The sequence below is a fragment of the Cebus imitator genome, unplaced genomic scaffold (genome assembly GCF_001604975.1).
Source record: "Cebus imitator isolate Cc_AM_T3 unplaced genomic scaffold, Cebus_imitator-1.0 Scaffold730, whole genome shotgun sequence".
Classification (NCBI taxonomy): Eukaryota; Metazoa; Chordata; class Mammalia; order Primates; family Cebidae; genus Cebus; species Cebus imitator.
In genome coordinates, this window is record NW_016108045.1 from 52,030 (window position 1) to 72,243 (window position 20,214).

A 20,214-nucleotide genomic window follows, 5' to 3' on the forward strand; every position below is an offset into this window, starting at 1 on the left:
GCAAAAGAACACTAAATACATAAGAGTATTGACACTATAAAACCAACCACACAAAGCTGCGTAATAACCAGCTAACAGCATAATGACAGGGTCAAATCAACAAATACCAATATTAACCTTGAAAGTAAAGGGAATAAGTGACCCAATGAAAAGCCACAGAGTGGCAAGTTGACTAAAGAGCAAGACACTGGCCAGGCAGGTGGCTCATGCTTGCAATCCCAGCATTTTGGGAGGTTGATGCAGGTGAATCAGGAGTTCGAGACCACCCTGGACAATATGGTGAAACCCTGTCTCTACTAAAAATACAAAATTTACCCCTGAACATGGTGGTGCTCATCTATAGTCTCAGCTACTAAGGAAGCTGAGATGGGAGGATCACTTAAAACCAGGAGGCAGAGGTTGCAGTGAGCTAAGATCATGCCATTGCACTCTAGCCTGAAAAAATAAATAAATAAATAAGTAAAAGCAATACTCAATTGTATGCTCTCTTCAAGAGACCCATCTCACAAGCATCCATAGCTCAAAGTAAAGGGATGAAGAAAAATCTACCAAGCCAATGGAAAACAGAAAAGAGCCAGGAGTTGATAGTCAAAACAGACTTTAAACCAACAATTATCAAAAAAGACAAAGGAAGATATTACATAATAGTAAAGGGTTCAATACAACAAAAAGACATTACTATTTTAAATATATATGCTGTCAACATAGGAGAATCCAGATTCATAAAGCAAGTTCTTAGAGACCAATGAAGACACTTAGATAACTAGACAATAATAGTGATAGACTTCAACACCCCACTGACAGTATTACACAGATCATTGAGGCAGAAAACTCACAAAAATATCCAGGACCCAAACTCAACATTGACCAAATGGAGCCAATAGACATCTGCAGAGCTTTCCACCAAACACCACCAGAATATATATTCTACTCATCTGTACATAGCACACACTGTAAAATAGAAAACACAATTAGCTATAAAACAATCTTCAGGAAATTAAAAACAAGCAAACAAAACAAAATCATACAAATCACACTCTCAGACCACAGCACAATCAAAATAGAAATCATTACTTAACCCTCAAAACCATAAAATTACATGGAAATTTAAAAAAAAACATGCTTTTGAATGACCTTCGGATAAACAATAAAATCAAAGCAGAAATCAAGAAATTTTTGAAACTAAGAAGGATAAAGTTACAACATACTAGAATCTCTGAGACATAGCAAAAGCAGTGTTAAGAGGGATATTTATAGTGCTAAATGCCACACCAAAAAGTTAGAAGACCTCCAATTAACAATTTTACAGCACATGTAGCAGAACTAGAGAAACAAGAGCAAGCAACGTCAAAGCTAGTAGAAGACAAGGAGTAATGAAAACCAAAGTTGAATGGAAGGATACTGAGAAGAAAAAAACTATGCAAAAGAGTAAAAAATCTAGGAATTGATCCTTTGAAAAAATAGATTAAATAGATAAACTATCACTCAGAATAATAAAGAAAAAAGGGAGAAGATACAAATAAACAAAATCAGAAATGACAAAGGGAACATTACCACTAACCCTACAGAATACAAAAAACCCTTCAGAGACTACTATGAGAACCTCAATGCACACCAGATAGAAACCTAGAAGAAATTGATACATCCCTGAAAACATACAACCTCCCAAGGTTGTACTAAGAAGAAATTAAAACTATGAACAGACCAATAATGAGTTCTGAAATTAAATCAGTAATAAAAAGCCTACCAACCAGAAAAAGCCCAGGACCAGATGGATTCACAGCTGAATTCTACCAGACATATTAAGAAAACCTGGTATAATCTCTACTGAGACTATTCCAAAACATTGAGGAGGAGGAATTCCTCTCTAATTCATTCTATGAGCCCAGCATTCTTCTGATACCAAAACTTGGCAGACAATCAACAAATAAAACTACAAGCAAATATTTTTGATGAACAAAGATGTAAAACTCCTCAACAAAAATGTTAGCAAACTGAATCCAGAATCTAAATGACCACAATCTTTTAGGCTTTATTCTTGGGATGCAAGGTTGGTTCGATACAGGCAAATCAATCAATATAATTCATTACATAAACAAAATTAGAAACAAAAATCACATGATCATCTCAATAGATACATAAAAGGCTTTTGATAAAATTCAACATCCTTCATGTTAAAAAGTCTCAACAAAATAAGCATCGAAGGCACAAACTCAAATAAGAGCCACTTATGAAAAATTCACAACCAACATCATCCTGAATGGGCAAAAGCTGGAAGCATTCCCCTTGAAAACAGAAACAAGACAAGAATGACCTCTCTCATTATTTTTATTAAACTTACTACTGGAAGTCCTAAGCAGTATAATTGGCCAAAAGAAAAGAAAAAAGGGCATCCAAATAGGATGATAGCAAGTCAAATGATCCCCTTTTGCAGAAAATATGATTCTATACCTAGCAAACCATATAGTCCCTGCCCAAAGCCCCCTTTATTTAAAAAACAACTTCAGCAAGGTTTCAGGATTCAAAATTAGTGTATAAAAATAAGTAGCATTCCTATATAGCAACAATAACCAAGTTAGAGCCAAATCAAGAACACAATCACATTCACAATAGCCATAAAAAGTATAAAATACCCAGGAATACAGCTAACCAGGGAGGTGAAAGATGTTTATAACAAGAATTAAAATCACTGCTCAAAGAAATCAGAGATGATGCAAACAAATGGAAAACCCCCCATGCTTATAGATAAGAAGAATTAATATTGCTAAAATGGCCATAAGGTCCAGAGCAATTTACAGACTCAATGCTATTCTTACAAAATTCCCATTTTTCAAAGAACTAGGAAAAAACTATTTTAAAATTAATATGGAACCAAAAAAAAAGCTCAAATAGTAAAGGCAATAATAAGCAAAAAGAAAAAAGCTGGAGGCATCCCATTACCAAACTTTAAACTATTCAACAAGGCTACAGTAACAAAACAGCATGGGTTTCATACCAAAACAGAGATGTAGATCAATGGAACAGAAGAGAGAGCTCAGATGTAATACCCCATGACTACAATCATTTAGATTACCTTGACAAAGTTGACAAAAACAAGCAATAGAAAAAGTAGTCCCTATTCAATAATTGGTGTGGGGTAACTGACTAGCCATATTAAGAATATTGAAACTGGACTCCTTTCTTACACCATATACAAAAATCAATTCAAGATGGATTGAAGACTTAAATGTAAAACATGAAACTATTAAAATGCTGCAAAATAATCTAGGAAATGCCATTCTGGACATAGACCCTAGCAAAGATTTCATGACAAAGGTGCAAAAAGCAATTGCAAAAGCAACAACAAAAAATGGACACATGAGACCAAATTAAAGAGTTTCAGCACAGCCAAATAAACTATCGACAGCATTATATGGTTTGACTCTGTGTCCCAACCTAATTCTCATGTCAAATTATAGTTTTCTCAGTGTTGGAGGAGGGGCCTGGTGGGAAATGATTGACTCATAGGGGCAAACTTTCCCCTTGCTGTTCTCATGACAGTGAGTTCTTATGAGATCTGGTAGTTTAAAAGTCTGTGGCACTTACCCGTTCACTCTCTTCTTCCTGCTTTTGCCATGTAAGATGTATCTTCTTCCTCTTCACCTTCCACCATGATTGTAAGTTTCCTGAGACCGCCCCAGCCATGTTTCCTGTTCAGCCTGCAGAACTGTAAATCAATTAAACCTCTTTTCTTTATAAACTCAGTCTCAGGTAGTTCTTTATAGCAATGCAAGAATAGACAAATACATAGAATAAACACACAACCTACAGAATGGTGGAAAATATTTGCAAACTGTGCATTCAAAAAGGGTGTAATATCCAGAATCTATAAGAAACAAATGAACAAGCAAAAAACAACCCCATTAAAGAGTGGGCAAGGACACTATTCAAAAGAAGACATACGTGTGGCCAACAAACATATAAAAAATTATTAACACCACTAATCATTAGAGAAATGCAAATCAAAACCATACTGAGATACCATCTCACACCTGTCAGAAGGACTATTATTAAAATGTCAAAAAATAACAGATGCTTCCAAGCTTGTGGAGAAAAGGGAGCACTTACACACTGCTGCTGGGAACGTAAATTAGCCATTACAGAAAGCAATTTGGAGATCCCTCAAAGAACTTAACACAGAATTACCATCTGATTCAAGAATTCCATTACCAAGTATATACCAAAAGGAATATAAATCATTCCACCATGGTTTATGCACATTTATGCATATGTTCATGGCAGCACTAATCACTATAGCAAAGACATGGAATCAATCTACATGACCATCAGTAGTACACTGGATAAAGAAAAAGTGGAAAATACACACCATGGAATACTATGCAGTTATAAAAAAAGAAAGAACTCATCTTTTTTTCAGAAACATGTATGCTGCAGGAGACCTGCTTATCCTAAGAAAACTAATGTGGAAACAGAAAACAAAATGCTACATGTTCTCATTTATAAGTCAGAGCTAACCATTGAGAACACATGGACACAAAGAAGAGAATGTTAGACACCAAGGCCTACTTGAGTGAGGAGAGTGGGAGGAGGGAGAGGATTGAAAATCTGCCTGTTGGGTACTATGCTTATTACGTGGGTGACAAAATAATCTGTACCTCAAACCTCATGACATGCTAGTTACCTATACAACAAATCTGTTCTTGTACCCTTGAACCTAAAATAAGATTTTAAAATAATCATGAAAGTAGGTAACTAAAGCTTAGAGAAAAAGTATAAAGGATCTCAAGAGATGATCCAGTTAATAGAATTGAAATTAAAAGTCTTCAAAATAACTCTGCTTATATATTAATGAAATTTAAAAGAATATTAAATAATCTTAATAAAAACAAGATTAAATAATTCAATAAAAATGATATTAAATAATCTAATAATAGTCAAATTTAAAATCAAAATTAAAAATTTTAATAATACTAAAAATTAGATAGAATGAAGAATTAGTGAACCCAAGGACAGGTCAATAAAAATTTTACATATTGAAGCAGAGAAGAAAACAATTTTAAAAAGAAAGAGATATTTGGAACATAATAAAATAGTTTGAATTATAGTTATTGCTCAGAAAAAGAGAAGAACATGGAATAGGAACAATATTTGATAAAGTATCTGAAAATTTTCAAATCAGATAAAATTATCAATTCACATTTATAAAGCACACTAAAACCCATTTGGACAAATATAAAGATGATCACATCTGGATATGTCCTACTCAAATTGCCAAATATCAAAGACAAAGGGAAATATTTTAAAGCAGTTAGAAAAAAGTCATTGTATCTTCAAAGGAAAATCAAGACTAATGTTTAAATTTTTGTCAAAAACTATAGAAGCTGAAAGATAAGAGAATGATATCTTTAAAATATTAAAAGTAAACATAAACCCCCCAAAATCTATACTCTGTGAAAATACCCTTCAAAATAAAAAAAAACATTCATTTATTCATTTTGTCATATTCTTTTGTCATATATAGAAGCAAAAAATCATAAGCTGAAAGAATTCACAACTTGCAGATCTTCTCTAAAATGAACACTAAAGGACTAAAACAAAGGAAACACAGAGAAAGAAAGAAATAATGAAGTTGAATAAATATCAATAGAAAATTCCAAATTGAAACGCAAAGTGAAAAAATAAAATTCAGAATAAAATATAAAAAAAACTATAGGGCAATTACAAATGTCATAACATACTCATAATGAGAATACTAGAGGGAGAAGAGAGAAAATAAAAGAAAAAATAATGTATTTGCTTAAATAATGATAGAGAATGCCCCCAAATTAATAATAAATAGCAAATACAGATCCAGAAAGGTCAGATATGGCCAAGGAGGATAACCACTAAAAAACTTATACCTCACCATATCATATTCAAACTGCAGAAAATCAAAAACAGAGATACAGCTTTGAAAGAATCTAGAGAAGAACACTTTACCAACAGAAAGGATAATAATTACATCAGCTATTTTCTCAAAAAAACATGCAAGCAAGAAAAAAGAGTAAAATATTTTAAGGTGTTGAATGAAAAAAGAATTCTAAGATTCTGTGTCCCACAAAATAATCTCTAAATAATGACTTTCTGAGACAAACAAAATTTGAGGAAATTTTTAGCTAATAGATTTGCCTTGCAAGAAATATTGAAAGGAATTTTTAAGAAGGAATGAAAATGACACAAGTCAGAAATTCAGACCTGTATAAAGAGAAGAAGAGCATTAGAGAAGGAATACATACAGGTAAAAATAAAATACACTTATTCTTAAATAATTTAACAAATAACAGTTCAGTTATAATAATAGCAACATAGTATTCAGTGATTATAGCTTATAGGTAAGTGAAATATTAATCACCTCAATGTGGTAAGGGGGAAGAGGGAGGAATTGGAAATAATCTCCTATGTTTGTTCTACCCATAAAGTATTATAGTGTAATTTTGAAAAAGGACTTGAATTAGTTGTACATATATATTTCAAACTCAAGGATAACCACTTTAAAAAGTAAAAAAAAAATATATATATATATATATATATATATATATATATATATATATAATTTATATGCTGAGGGTAGAGAAGAAATGGAATCATATAAACTCATAAAATGCTCAACCAAAAGCAGAGAAGTCAGAGTGAAAGAAAAAAATAAGGGTAGCAAACAATCATAACAGATGTGACAGATATTAATACAACTGTACCAATAATTACTTTAAATATAAATTTTCTAAATACATCAATTAAAAGACAGATTGTCAGAATGAATTCAAAAGAACCCCCTATTTTATGTTATCTACAAGAAACCCTGTTTAAATAAAAACACACATACTAAAGTAAAGTTATGGAGAAATATGCATCATGCCAACACTAATAAAAAGAAAGATATTGTGGCTATATAAATTTCAGACAAAGGTAAAATACTAAGAAAAATTATCAAGGATATACAGGGGCATTACATAATGATAAAGGCATCAATTATTGAAGAACATGTAAAAATCCTTAATATGAGTGTACCTAACCAAAGAACCTCAAAATAAGTGAAGCAAAAGCTAACAGAATTGATAGAGCAAAGATAACTGATAGAGCAACTAGCTAAATCCACTATTAGCGAATAATATATCATCACCCCTCTATCAGTAATTGACAGAGCCAACAGGGAGAAAATCAGTCAGGACATAGTTGAAGTCAACAGCTCCATCAGTTAAATGGCTCTTTAGCACCTATAGAATAGTTCATGGAACAACACAAGCATACACATTCCTTTCAAGATAACGTAAAACATTCATCAAGATATTAGTATTCTGAATCATAAAACACATTTCAACAGCTTTAAAAGAATGTGCAATATATGTGCACTCAGACCATGATGGAGTTGTGAGACAATTTGAAAAGACTCCAAATGGACAAACACAGAACTAGTTAAGCATCAAAAAAACAAATACCATGCAATGAATGGAAGCACATTACATTTTTTAAATCCATTAGTTCCTAATAACACTTTAAACATTCTTATTCTCAACTTTTCTGGTTGCTAGGGAGCCAACTTATTATTCTGAACACTGATAAAGAAAAACAGTCAAGTATTTATTCTGACTCTTCTCTACTGAATAACTAATGAAGAAATTTTAAAATAGAATTCTAGCTAAACATATTCAGACATAATAATCAAATTTGAATATTATTAGTTGGGAAACCCTAATAAAACCATGAATTAAAAATTATTTTTGGTTTCTAAATCCATAAAATAAAAGGCTGATGAAGAATTTTGTAATGGACCAGGTTGTCCCCAACTGAACCAACTAATGTTAAAATTACAAAAAAGATACCATAGGACATTATATATATCCTGATGCAATGCCATAGGAAGTATACAGCACCATCTATGAATGATTCTTCACAAAAACAATCAAATCTGAATCTGGACAAGCACTTATTCTGGCTTCCAATCTGTAGGAAACATAAAAGAATGAAGGAAATTGTCAAAGATACAAGAGAGATTCAGTTAGCAGACTAGAATGTAGAAAAATATTATAAAATCAATGATTTGGCTTAACTTTACAAATGCATTAATTTAAAAAGACATAAAAACATATCAACTGAACACAAACACTGCAATTATAAAAGAGAAATTTTACAACACTGACAAGATTGTACATGATATGAAAGAATTCTTGTATCTTAGAAATGGAATACTTTCAGATTATATAATACCTTTGAGTCATTTTAAATTAATCCAATGGTGATGAAGAGAGGTTTATTGGGAGAGTAAATGAAACAAGACTGGTACATGTTGATGCATGTAACTGGAGTTCTGGCTGAGCTCTCCTGGCTGAGCTCTCCGAGCCCTCTCTGGCTGAGCTCTCCTTAAAGTAACAGATGCTTTGAGCCAACTTGATAGCAGTGCTTTCATGAAAATTACAAAGTTAGCAGACACGTGAGGGTGTGCTCACACACAATGATAAAAGTTGGCTGGCAAAGTTATATTCTAGAATTTCAACTAGAGAATGAGCTGTGGTGCCTGGAGTTCACAGCTCATTTATACACAAGAAGCTTATATAAATATATCACCCATCTTTTAGGATTCTTCTTATTTCAGAATAAAGGTAATGAAGAAATGAAAAAGATGAGCACTTACAAATTGTTTCCTGGTCAAAATAATGGTGGAATGTATGGACATCTATAGTCAACTTAAAAACAAAGTAAATATGTTTCACTTGGTCTCCCTAAGAACAAAATGAGATGAGTAAATAGCAATGTAAAACTGCGATTTCCCAAAGAAAGGCTTGCCTGTTAAAAGCTGTGGGGTTTCTACCAAATGACTGTAGAAACTACCAGAAGTGAGGGTAGGAAATAGTTTTGAACACCATTGCTCACCTTTGTCAGTCAACAGTAATGTCTTTATGATCACAAAATCTTGACATTTTAAATATTTACCAGGATTTTTTTTTGAGATAGCCTCACATCTCTCCACTTTAGTAATAAAGCTTTGTTCTTCTATTGTATTTCAAGTCCAGCTGAAGCACCAACATGAGCGAAGTGCATCACTATTTTCTTTTCGTTTTCTTTTAAGCAGTGAGGGCTCTGGGTACCAATTACTGTATTGATACAACTAGGTCATTAGTTCTATCATGATCTTTGATATATCTTGTTTTAAACAGATCCTCTAGATATCAACTCAAACATAAAAAGTATGACTCCTAAAGGAAAAAGCTATCCTTTTCAGAGACTTTATCATTGTTTCATTAGCTATCCTGCATTTCTAGTGCATCAAAAATGTAATAAAGTTTGTGAAAAAATAGGCTATTTAACATTTTAAGAAAACATGTATGACATAAAATGGGTTACATGTTTATTTGAAATGATTGTAACTCATCATACATTTCAATGATATGAAGAGAGAAGGAATGGCAGAATGGCAATCTACACAGACTCTTGAGTCCTAGTCAATGGGTTTGAAACCAGACTTCTGCCACATACTAGCAGGTTGGACAAGTCAATTTAATCCTGTTCCAATTGCCTCATCTGTAAAATGGGAGCAGTAATAAGATCTACTTAATGATCAAATGAGGTAATAACATAAAGTGCTTAGAACATGATAAGTACTCATTAATTTCTGTTACTTTTATAATCTCTGTTAATTTTAACACTGGTACTATCCATATGCTAGATAGGAGAAGTTTTTCCAAAGGACAGAAACTCAATGTATTCTAACTATGAAAAGTAAAGATTTTTTCATATCCTTAAAATGATATCACTTGCTTCTAGCATTATGCAGAGTAGAATTATTTAAAAATATGCTGAGATTTTAGATGCTTTATATAAATAAATACTAATCTTTCACAAAGTGCTTTATTTTTTCCAAATAATTTTTTAACTCCATCTAATTTTTCACTATAGCTCATATATCCTGAGAAAATATGAACACTAATATGTCACATTATTTTAAAAATTATGACACGCTAAGTAAAAAATTATAAATTATGGCAGAATAGGTACTTGATCTCAATGGCATTTTTAAATAGATGACTCAATGTATGATCACTGTTTTCCACAATTTCTTTCTTGCGTCTCAACATTTTTTATAATTCATGAAAATGTAGGATTTTTTCTACTATAAAAAAGAAGGCATGTGTATATACATATATGCTGATTTATACTTAGCCAAGGCCTTGAAAAAAAAAATCAAGGAGGCCAAATCAATCAATCAATCACACACACACACACACACACACACACACACACACACACACCCTGTATTAATAAAAAGGCGTTTGTTTGCCTTTCATTATTTCAAGAATTGCCTTAAACCTTCATTTTCCTTTCTATGCAGTTTATTTATCCAACCAAATTATTAGATCGCTAACCTTTTAATTTGCTAAGAATCTCTGGAGCTGGCTATATGTATGCATTTGACTTCAAATATTTAATTAATGAAGACAATTAGAAATACACATATAAATTGGACTTCCAGCAGTTACGTTATATTATTACCTGATTTGTAATAATATAATAGTTTTAAATAATGTAAGATACAAAATAGGCTATTTTAAAATTTCTCTTTTTCACTATTTATTAATACAATATAAAGTAATGAAAGATATGTTAAAGTATTAGCCACCTCTAATTTGTAGCAGCTTTCTAAAGTCTGGTACCAAATTCAAATTTTTGGCAGGTTTATTTATTATACATGCACACTTTTCTCACATGCACAAACATGTATTTTATGTAGTGTTTTTATGTGCTTTAACATCTCTGTGAGACTTTACTCAGATAACTATTTTAATCCAAATTTCAAATAGATTACTAAAAATCACCAATATTTAATTAACATATTATGATCTATTGAAGTAAGCAACTAAGTTGCCTCATATATCACTAAAATCCTGTGTATAGTACTTACAGGGAGCTTAACTATCCTATGCATATAATTGTATGGATTCTATGATATTTTTACCCTTAATATGCACTCTATCTTTTGACACTGCTTCCATATTTTCATATGTTAGTATCTTTATAATTGATAGATTAAATACATTTGTTGTTTATAACAGAAACTTCATAAAATTATGTTCCCTTAGAGGAAAATATGCCATATATATTCACTGCATGTTCTTGTCATCCTATCTCCTTTTCAATCAATTTTTTTTAATATCACTCTTTTCCTTCTCACCTTCTCTTCACTCCTATGGTTTACAGGTGTAATGATGTCAGCCTCAAAGCCCAGCACAGGTAGTAAGGAGAGTGGGGCAACACAGTATCCCAGTACATCATAAGGCTGGATGCTGAGGAGGAAGTTGTGCTGTAGAGGATTTGGAGGCAATGCTCTGAAGCCAAGGAAGCAGATAGGTGCATGGACAAGATGGGGCCTGTGAAGGATATGGCCAAAGAGATGCCAAAATATTTATGAGTATACATAAGTACTCACAATGTGTACTTATTGTACTTTGTACTTACATTGTTATCTGTGAATAAATGTAAGTACTCACAATGTGTATTTATTGTACTTTGTACTTATTGGAAGTACAAATACTTACTGGAAGTACAAAGTACAATAAGTAACATTAAGTAGAAAGTACAATAAGTGCACATTGTGAGTACTTATGTATACTTATTCCAATAAGTAAAAAGTAAATAAGTACTTATAATAAGTAAAAAGTACAATAAGTATATGTATTAATGGTGTGGGAATCAGGTTTATCATTGTCTGAGAACAGATTCATAATTCTGGCAAAGGAAGACAGCTGAAAAGAACCCCAATGTGTTTGACTGAAATTGTAAATATTGATATGAACTCGTGAGTTTTATTTATACATACACAGACACAAATACACGTTGATAAGTAGAAATGGTTATATATGTGTGCATTTGCCTATACATACTAGTTTTTTATTATTTGAAGTATTATGTTCTATACAATTGCTGTGAATATGGGATTAGCAGAAACTAAAACCACTGTTTTTAGAAAAAAATATATAGTTAGGTTCCTGTGAGGCTCTGGTTACACTTTTGTCAACTGATCATTACATAACCTTGTTTTAGGTGTATTTCTGCTTAAAGACACTTTATTGAATATATATTGTTATTTCATAGTCAACACAGCACTATAGCTCACACCTGAATGGACTTTGTCTAGCACATATTTTCTCTGTACATCATATCACAGGCTTCTTGTGCTTAGGAACATTAGGCAGCACTTTAGCACTACCCTGGGGTCATTTTAAACAGCAAAATCATGAAAACAGCAAGACGTGAAAAATGTAGCACTAAACAGATCACATAGAGGACACTTGTTTATAGCATGAAGATGAAAACAGGAAGGGAGAACATTTCCTTATTTTATCTCAACTGGGAACACCTTTACGGGGTGCCTCATATTTTTTGTCACTTTGAGCATGTTCATGAATAAAGCAAAAGAATCATGAGTACTGATTTTAGGGTTTCAAATAAATTTTAGCAAGTAAGTGGATTCACAAATATAAAACCCAAGAAAAATAAGAATAAAGCTGTATATCTACATATCTATCTAGTTGTACATATTTTTCAGCTCTGTCTACTGGGAGGGCATAGAAGCACTGCGCACATCTAGTTTTTGGGTATTGGTATCTAAATACCATCTTCTACTAAAATGGGCAGGCAGCCTTGCAGAAATGGCTGATTTCAAAATGGGGACAAGAAAAGTACAATATAAGCTTGCACATTGAGTCAAAAAATAAGGCATAAGGAAATGCTCAGAGTAATGGAACATGAAGAGAACACAGTAGCCAGATTGACATGGCTCTTATTGGCTAAATTTAGAATAATTTTAACATCAAAAAAACAATGAGAGTATCAGACTGAACCCAATGAATAGAAAGGAAATCTATTAGACTAAATGTTTGTGTGTACGTGTATTTACATATTATATATACACACTACTTTCACTTCACTAAGAAAAGTAGTGTGTATATACTAATTTCTTAGACAAAAAGAGAGCATCAAATGCAGGAAAAAAATGTAGGAAGAATGATATAATTAGTATTAGGCAGCCACAATAGTGGTCCCCCCTCTAGTGAATAGAGAGGGGAGTCATCAATGGATTAGTGGATTCTATGAATGGTAGGTAGATGTATGACATAGAAGAGGATATTAGCATAATATCTCAATAGTTATCCACAAAGTATGAATCATAAGTTAATTAAAATAAAATCATGGTAGAGGTTTTTATAAAAACTTAAATGTTTTTTCAATTAATATAAAGGGGCAGACTGTGATGAGGATACCTCCTTGGTGGGTGGGGCATCTCTGAAAAAATTCAGCAGCACACTAGGAACTTATAAATAAAGCCCCAACTTCCCAGGAAAGAGCACCTGGGAAAAAAGGTAGTTATGAGTTCTGCTGCAGCAGACTTAAACGTACCTGCCCAGCAGCTCTGAATGGAAAAACGTTGCTCACAGCTCAGCACTTGAGCTCCTATAAGGGACAGACTGTCTCTTCAAGCAGCTCCCTGACCCCCATATATACAAAGAGACACCTTAGAAAGGAGAGCTCAGGCTGACATCTGGTGGGTATCCCTCTGGGACAGATAACAGAAGAAGAAACTGGCAGCAACCCTTACTGTTCTGCAGCCACTGCAGGTGATCCCCAGAAAAGCAGGGCCTGGAGTGGACCTCCAGCAGTCCTACAGCAGAGAGACCTGACTGTTAGAAGGAAAACTAAGAAACAGAAAGAAATAACTTCAACATCAACATAAAGGACATCCACTCAGAGACCCCATCCGAAAGTCACCAACTACAAAGACCACAGGTACATAAATCCACAAAGATTGGAAGAAACCAGTGCAAAAAGTATGAAAACACCAAAAACCAGAACACCTCTCCTCCTTGAAGGGATCACAACTCCTGACCAGCAAGGAACACAGCTGGATGGAGAATGAGTCCGATGAATTGACAAAACAGTCTTCAGAAGGTGGGTAATAACAAACTTCTCTGAGCTAAAATAACATTTTCTAACCCAATGCAAAGAAACTAAGAAACTTGAAAAAATGTTTGATGAAATGCTAATGAGAATAAATAGCTTAGAGAAGAATATAAATGACTTCACAGAGCTCAAACACAACACGAGAAACTCACAAAGCATACACAAGTGTCAATAGCCGAACTGACCAAGCAGAAGAAACGATAAAAGATTGATGATCAACTCAATGAAATAAAATGAGAAGGCAAGATTAGAGAAAAAAGAGTGAAAAGAAATGAACAAAACATCCAAGAAATATGGGGTTATGTGAAAAGACTTAAACTACGTTTGATAGGTGTGCCTGAGAGTGATAACTAAAATAAAACCAAGTTAGGAGAGACTCCTGAGGATATTATCCAGGACAACTTCCCCAACCTAGCAAGGCAGGCCAACATTCAAATATAGGAAATACAAAGAACACCACAAAGATATTCCTCAAGAAGAGCAACCCCAAGGCACATAATCGTCAGATTCACCAGGGTTGAAATGAAGGAAAAAATGCTAAGGGCAGCGAGAAAGGTTGGGTTACCCACAAAGGGAAGCTCATCAAACTCACAGCAGATCTCTCAGCAGAAACCCACAAGCCAGAAAAGAGTGGGGGCCAATATTCAACATCCTTGAAGAAAAGAACTTTCAACCTAGAATTTCATATCCAGCCAAACTAAGCTTCATAAGCGAAGGAGAAATAAAATCCTTTATGAACAAGCAATTGCTGAGTGATTTCATCACCACCAGGCCTGTCTTACATGAGATCCTGAAAGAAGCACTAAACATAAAAAGGAAGAACCAGTACCAGTCACTCCAAAAATGTATAATATGGTAAAGACCACTGACACAATGAAGAAACTGTGTCAACTAATGGGTAAAACAACCAACTAGCGTCAAAATTTGCAATCTACCCATCTGACAGGGCTAATATCCAGAATCTACAAAGAACTAAAACAGATTTACAAGAAAAAAAAACAAACCCATCCAAAAGTGGGTGATGGATATGAACATACGCTTTTCAAAAGAAGACATATAAGAGGGCAACAAACATATGAAAAAATGCTCATCATCACTGGTTATTAGAGAAAGGCAAATGAAAACCACATTGAGATACCATCTCACGCCAGTTAGAATGGCGATCATTAAAAAATCTGGCGACAACAGATGCTGGAGAGGATGTGGAGAAATAGGAACACTTTTACACTGTTGATGGGAGTGTAAATTAGTTCAACCATTGTGGAAGACAGTGTGGTAATTCCTCCAGAACCTAGAAATAGAAATTCCATTTGACCCAGCAATCCCATTACTGGGTATATACCTAAAGGATTATAAATCTTTCTATTATAAAGACACATACACAAGTGTATGTTCATTGCAGCACTGTTCACAATAGCAAAGACCTGGAACCAACCCAAATGCCCATTGATGATAGACTGGACAAGGAAAATGTGGCACATATATACCATGGAATACTATGCAGCCATAAAAAATGATGGGTTCATGTCCTTTGTAGGGACATGGATGAATTTGGAAACTATCATTCTCAGCAAACTTACACCAGAATAGAAACTCAAACACCACTTGTTCTTACTCCTAGGTGGGTGTTGAACAATGAGAACACATGGACACAGGGAGGGGAGCATCACACCCTCGGGTCTGCTGGTGGGAATAGGAGAGGGACACTGGGGGTAGGGAGGTTAGGGAGGGATAACATGGTGAGAAATGCCAGATATAGGTGACGGAGGGATGGAGGCAGTAAACCACATTGCCATGCATGTACCTATGCAGCAATCCTGCATGATCTGCACATATACTCCAGAACCTAAAATGCAACAAAAAATATACCTGTATGGACACACACACACACACACACACACACACACACAATTCTTTGAAGTTTAACCTTATTTGGAGATGTCTCAGTGGTTATTTTATTCCATGTATTTAAATCAATATTCTTACACTAAAACATATGGAGATTTTATGTAATATTTTCATGTATTTTTGCCTCCCAACTAGGTTTAGGAACAAATTCTTCCAGGGTATTTTTCTCAATAACAATCATAATAACATGAACGAAATACTATTCTACTACCACCATTACTATTGTCAATGTTAATTCCGAATAGAAAACCATTGCTTTGTCAGCCCAGTGACCCTATTCCTGTATTGGGAAGTGCAGTTTTCATCTTTTTAGACATTCTTTATTATACCATTCCAATCCTATAGTTCTCAAGGGCTCTTCCATTTTAACATGACACCATTACACAAGCTCATTGCCCAAAGATGAGCAGCAGATCCAGGTAGGAATATCACGTAGATTTTGTGAGTGTTTTTAAAACTGAAAGGGGGTGCTTCCAAAGTAGCAAATGCTGTGAGTCAGGAAGTCTGACAGTTGTTAGTTATATGATAGTTAACATGTGGAAAACTCACACCAGAATAAGAAATTTCAAAACAATATCAAAGACATAGATGAAAGATAGAGGTAGATTCCTATAGGGTCTGAAATTCTCCCATTGATGCTAAGGTTTAGCTGCATCCTTACTCTTCCCATGATTTGATTACTTAATTCTCCCATTTACCTTGTAAGCTAATAAATTTCTTCTTTGCCAAAGCCAATGAAGTTTCTGTCATCTGCAAAAAAAAAAAAAAAAAAAAAAGAGTTTCGGTTAATGAAATTATCATCCTCTTCATTATTCTACTTATCATAAAGAGCACTACTGTCAAATATTTTTGAGGTAATAAAATAGAAACCATTTTCTTGGTTAAATTTGGGCATATAGAGAGAATAGCTATAAAATGTAGCATTTTGTAAATATTATGTAAAAACGTAAAATAATATTGTTACTTTTCACAAAGAAATAATAATTTAGAGATATTTCAAAGAAAAGAAGTAAAAATTTAATGATCTGCAAATTTAATTCCCATTGGAGTCTGAAAATTAATGAAACTATGTGAACCTGTTAAAAACAGCTTTTATTTGGCAAAGGTAAAATGTAAGATTTTTAAATAAATTCTCTCTTTGATGTATATGTGGCAGAAAGATTTATGAGGCATTATTCTACTACTTAGGGAATTTGCATTACTTTAGGGAAAGTATAAAATGTTCAAGAATTCAAAATGTTACAGAAAGTCATTCCCATTTCTTTTTCAATAAGCCAAAATTTAAACTACCAGTCATTGCTATTTTAATTATTAAATCTCAAAATTTGTGGGATATTAGTGAATAGATTGCAAATGAAATAAGATGAGAAAATAAATACAGAGCAATAAAATGGAATTAACTAAAATGCAGATAGTAAATGCTAATTGATATAAAACATATTGCCAAAATTTGTACAGTGGGTTCATCACTTGTAAGCACAATGATCTTGGGCAGTTTATTAAACTTCTCTGCCTCAACACTGTTATCTGTAAAACAGAAAATGTAATGTGATCAACCTCATACACAGTGTGATTTTATTAAGTAAATTAATATACATAAAGCTCTTAGAACAGTGTCTTGCATCCATTACATTCTCATATTAGTATTTTTCACTAAGATCATTTTTGTTTATTATGCTAATATTTTAAAAAACATTCTTGATTATATTAAAATGCTCTGGGAGTTTTAAGGTTGTTTTATCACATAAAAAATTTGTTCTCAGATGCCTAAATCTTCTGTAATGCTATTGTATCTCATATGTAGCAGACAGTATTTGATTAAGATGGGTTATAAAATGGATTTTATAGACTAATATGTATATATCTATTGCTCTGTGCCAAAAAAGTGTGTATCTAACACTTATGTGGTAGAATTAATTATCTAAATTAGCTTCTGCATAACATTTAGTACTCACCAAAAGGCAATTTATTGCTCTGTGATAAAGGATTCCACTGATTTTAAGAAATGAATTCAGTTTTAATATACTTTTCCTATTGGCTGGTTTTATTTTTCACAGGGAGAGGCACATATATTCTCATTTCCCCCACTGAAAATGTTGAGAAACTTCATTTATTATTGGCCATTTAGGCATTTGCTTTTATATAGTACCTGATTATATTTTTGTTCATGGGTTCTGTTGGCTTCTCTGTCTGTACATTTTTTTTTGAGTGTGCTGCCATTTAATTATGGAAAAAAATAAAAGAATACATATTTGTTATTAATCACATAGACCACTTAAGGAAAATCTGTGTGAAAAAGTAGGGACAAAAGTTATCTCTGGGGAATATTTTTTATGTATAGGAATCTGTCTCTCTATGTAGTATATCTCTGTCTGTTTTGCCATCTGTCTATATGTTTATCTATTCCATATTATCTATCTTTTTTCATGTGTATACATTGAAAATATCTTCCCCCACATAATAGCTTTTTTTTTCCCACTCATCTAATGGTTTGTTTTAAAGAAAAAACATCTCTTAATATCATGCAGTTTATATTTTTTCACTTTTAGGTAAGTACTGTTTATAGTATTTAAGAAACTGTTGTCTCCCTCAGTGTCATAAAGTGTGTCATTGTTATCTTCAAGAAATTGTAGACTTGCGTTTTATATTTAGATTTATAGTTCATCAATTGATTTTTGTGTATGGTGTGACTGTGAAAGAGACATTTATCTATGTACAAACACATACATATATAAAAACTATATCGTACTTCCATTTAAATATCAAATTGCAGTGGCACCATTAATTGGAAATATCATGCTATCTCCTTTGTACTTATATATCTCTTTTGTACTTATGTATCACTTCTGTCATAAACTGACTGTATTTAAAGGGTCTGTTTCTAGACAATACTATGTTCCATTTGGTAGCAGTGTCTAGCTTGTGTCAGTACCACATAATATTAACAACTATAGCTTTATAAATCTTGTATCCATATTATAATGCCTTCAGATTCATTCTTCTTTATTATTGTCATAAGTATTCCTGCCTTTAAATTTGCATATGACTTTTAATATTCATTTGTCATTTCCAGCCACAGAACACATGGAATAAATCTAATTGTAAATTTATTAAATGCACGTAAGGATACTGGAAGCAGCAACATATTAAAAATATTGAACCCTGCTGGGCTTGGTGGCTCATGCCTATAATCCAAGCACTTTGTGAGGCAAGGTGGAAAGATCACTGGAGGCCAGGAGTTTGAGACCAGCATGGGTAATATAATGAGATCCTGTCTATAGAAAAAAAAAAAATAGCTGGCCATAGTGGCACACACCTGTAGTCCTAATTACTCAGGAGTCCAAGGTGGGAGGATAACTTTAGCCCAGGAGGGTGAGGCTGCAGTGAGCCATGACTATGCCTCTACACTACAGCCTGAACAACTGAACAAGACCATCTCTCAAAAAAAGCTGAATCTTCCAAACAATGAACATCATATAGCCCCCTTTCAGTAGTACTGAAAAGAGAAATTGGTATAAATTATACCAATTGTAATTTTCAATTTTTTATTGCAGGTATACTAAATATATTTCTAACTGTAATTGTGTTATAATGAAAATTTATTTATCTCCAACAGTTCATCCATAAAATTTTTTGATTACTACACACACTATCAACCTTCCATGAATAATGCCAATTTATTTTCTTACATTCTAATCATTATAAATTTAATTATTTTCACCATTATATTGCTCTGACCAAGCTATGCATTAAAATGTAAAATGAAGACAATTACAGCCTTTCTTCATTCCCTATCTTTAGGGAAGTGCTCTTACTAATTCATGAAGAATAATGGTTTCTGAAGAATTTTTGTGTATAATCCTATTTATATTAATGAAGTACCTATTCCTATTGGTTTATAGTTTAATTTTCATTATTTTTCAGAACACAAATGGGTGATATTGAGTGTTTAATTCTGTCAAATCCCTAACATCTAATGTTTTAGAGCATAGTTGTTAGATTTAACCAGTTTAGTAATATTTGTCTTTGAATATTTTGTCTTTTTCCATTTGAAATGGGTTCTATATTATGCTTATATTTTTTATCTTTCTATTTGTTTTCTATTTGATACATCTGCTATATATGTATTTTGTCTCTTTTTGTTTCCTCTTTTGATTTAATCAAATGTTTATTTCCTTCCTCTATTAGTATATTGATTAAACATTCATATACTTCTTTTTGTCCAGAAGAGATTGTATCATATATTCCTGAATAATTAGAACCTAATTGATATTTCTTTACTCTTTGATTTTTCTATAACCTTAGAATTCTTAATGC

At 32.9% G+C, this 20,214-nt stretch overlaps 2 long non-coding RNA genes across 3 annotated transcripts in view; one reads left to right on the forward strand and one right to left on the reverse strand.

The window, feature by feature from the left end:
* Positions 1–3,661: 3,661 nt before the first annotated feature.
* LOC108296686 overlaps positions 3,662–20,214 on the reverse strand; it is a 179,549-nt gene continuing 162,996 nt past the window's right edge. Inside the window, exons 2-5 of one of the 2 annotated variants that reach the window (XR_001821943.2) lie at positions 16,596–16,647; positions 11,204–11,399; positions 7,860–7,980; positions 3,662–3,698 (exon numbers count right to left, since the gene is read on the reverse strand). This is a non-coding gene — a long non-coding RNA (uncharacterized LOC108296686). Of the gene's footprint in view, positions 3,699–4,680; positions 4,715–7,859; positions 7,981–11,203; positions 11,400–16,595; positions 16,648–20,214 lie in introns of those variants that run through there. The other variant, XR_005198434.1, reaches the window with a different exon arrangement.
* On the forward strand, positions 4,541–16,761 carry LOC119469596. Its single transcript, XR_005198435.1, has 3 exons — positions 4,541–4,632; positions 9,514–9,516; positions 16,752–16,761. It is a non-coding gene; the product is annotated as an uncharacterized LOC119469596 (long non-coding RNA).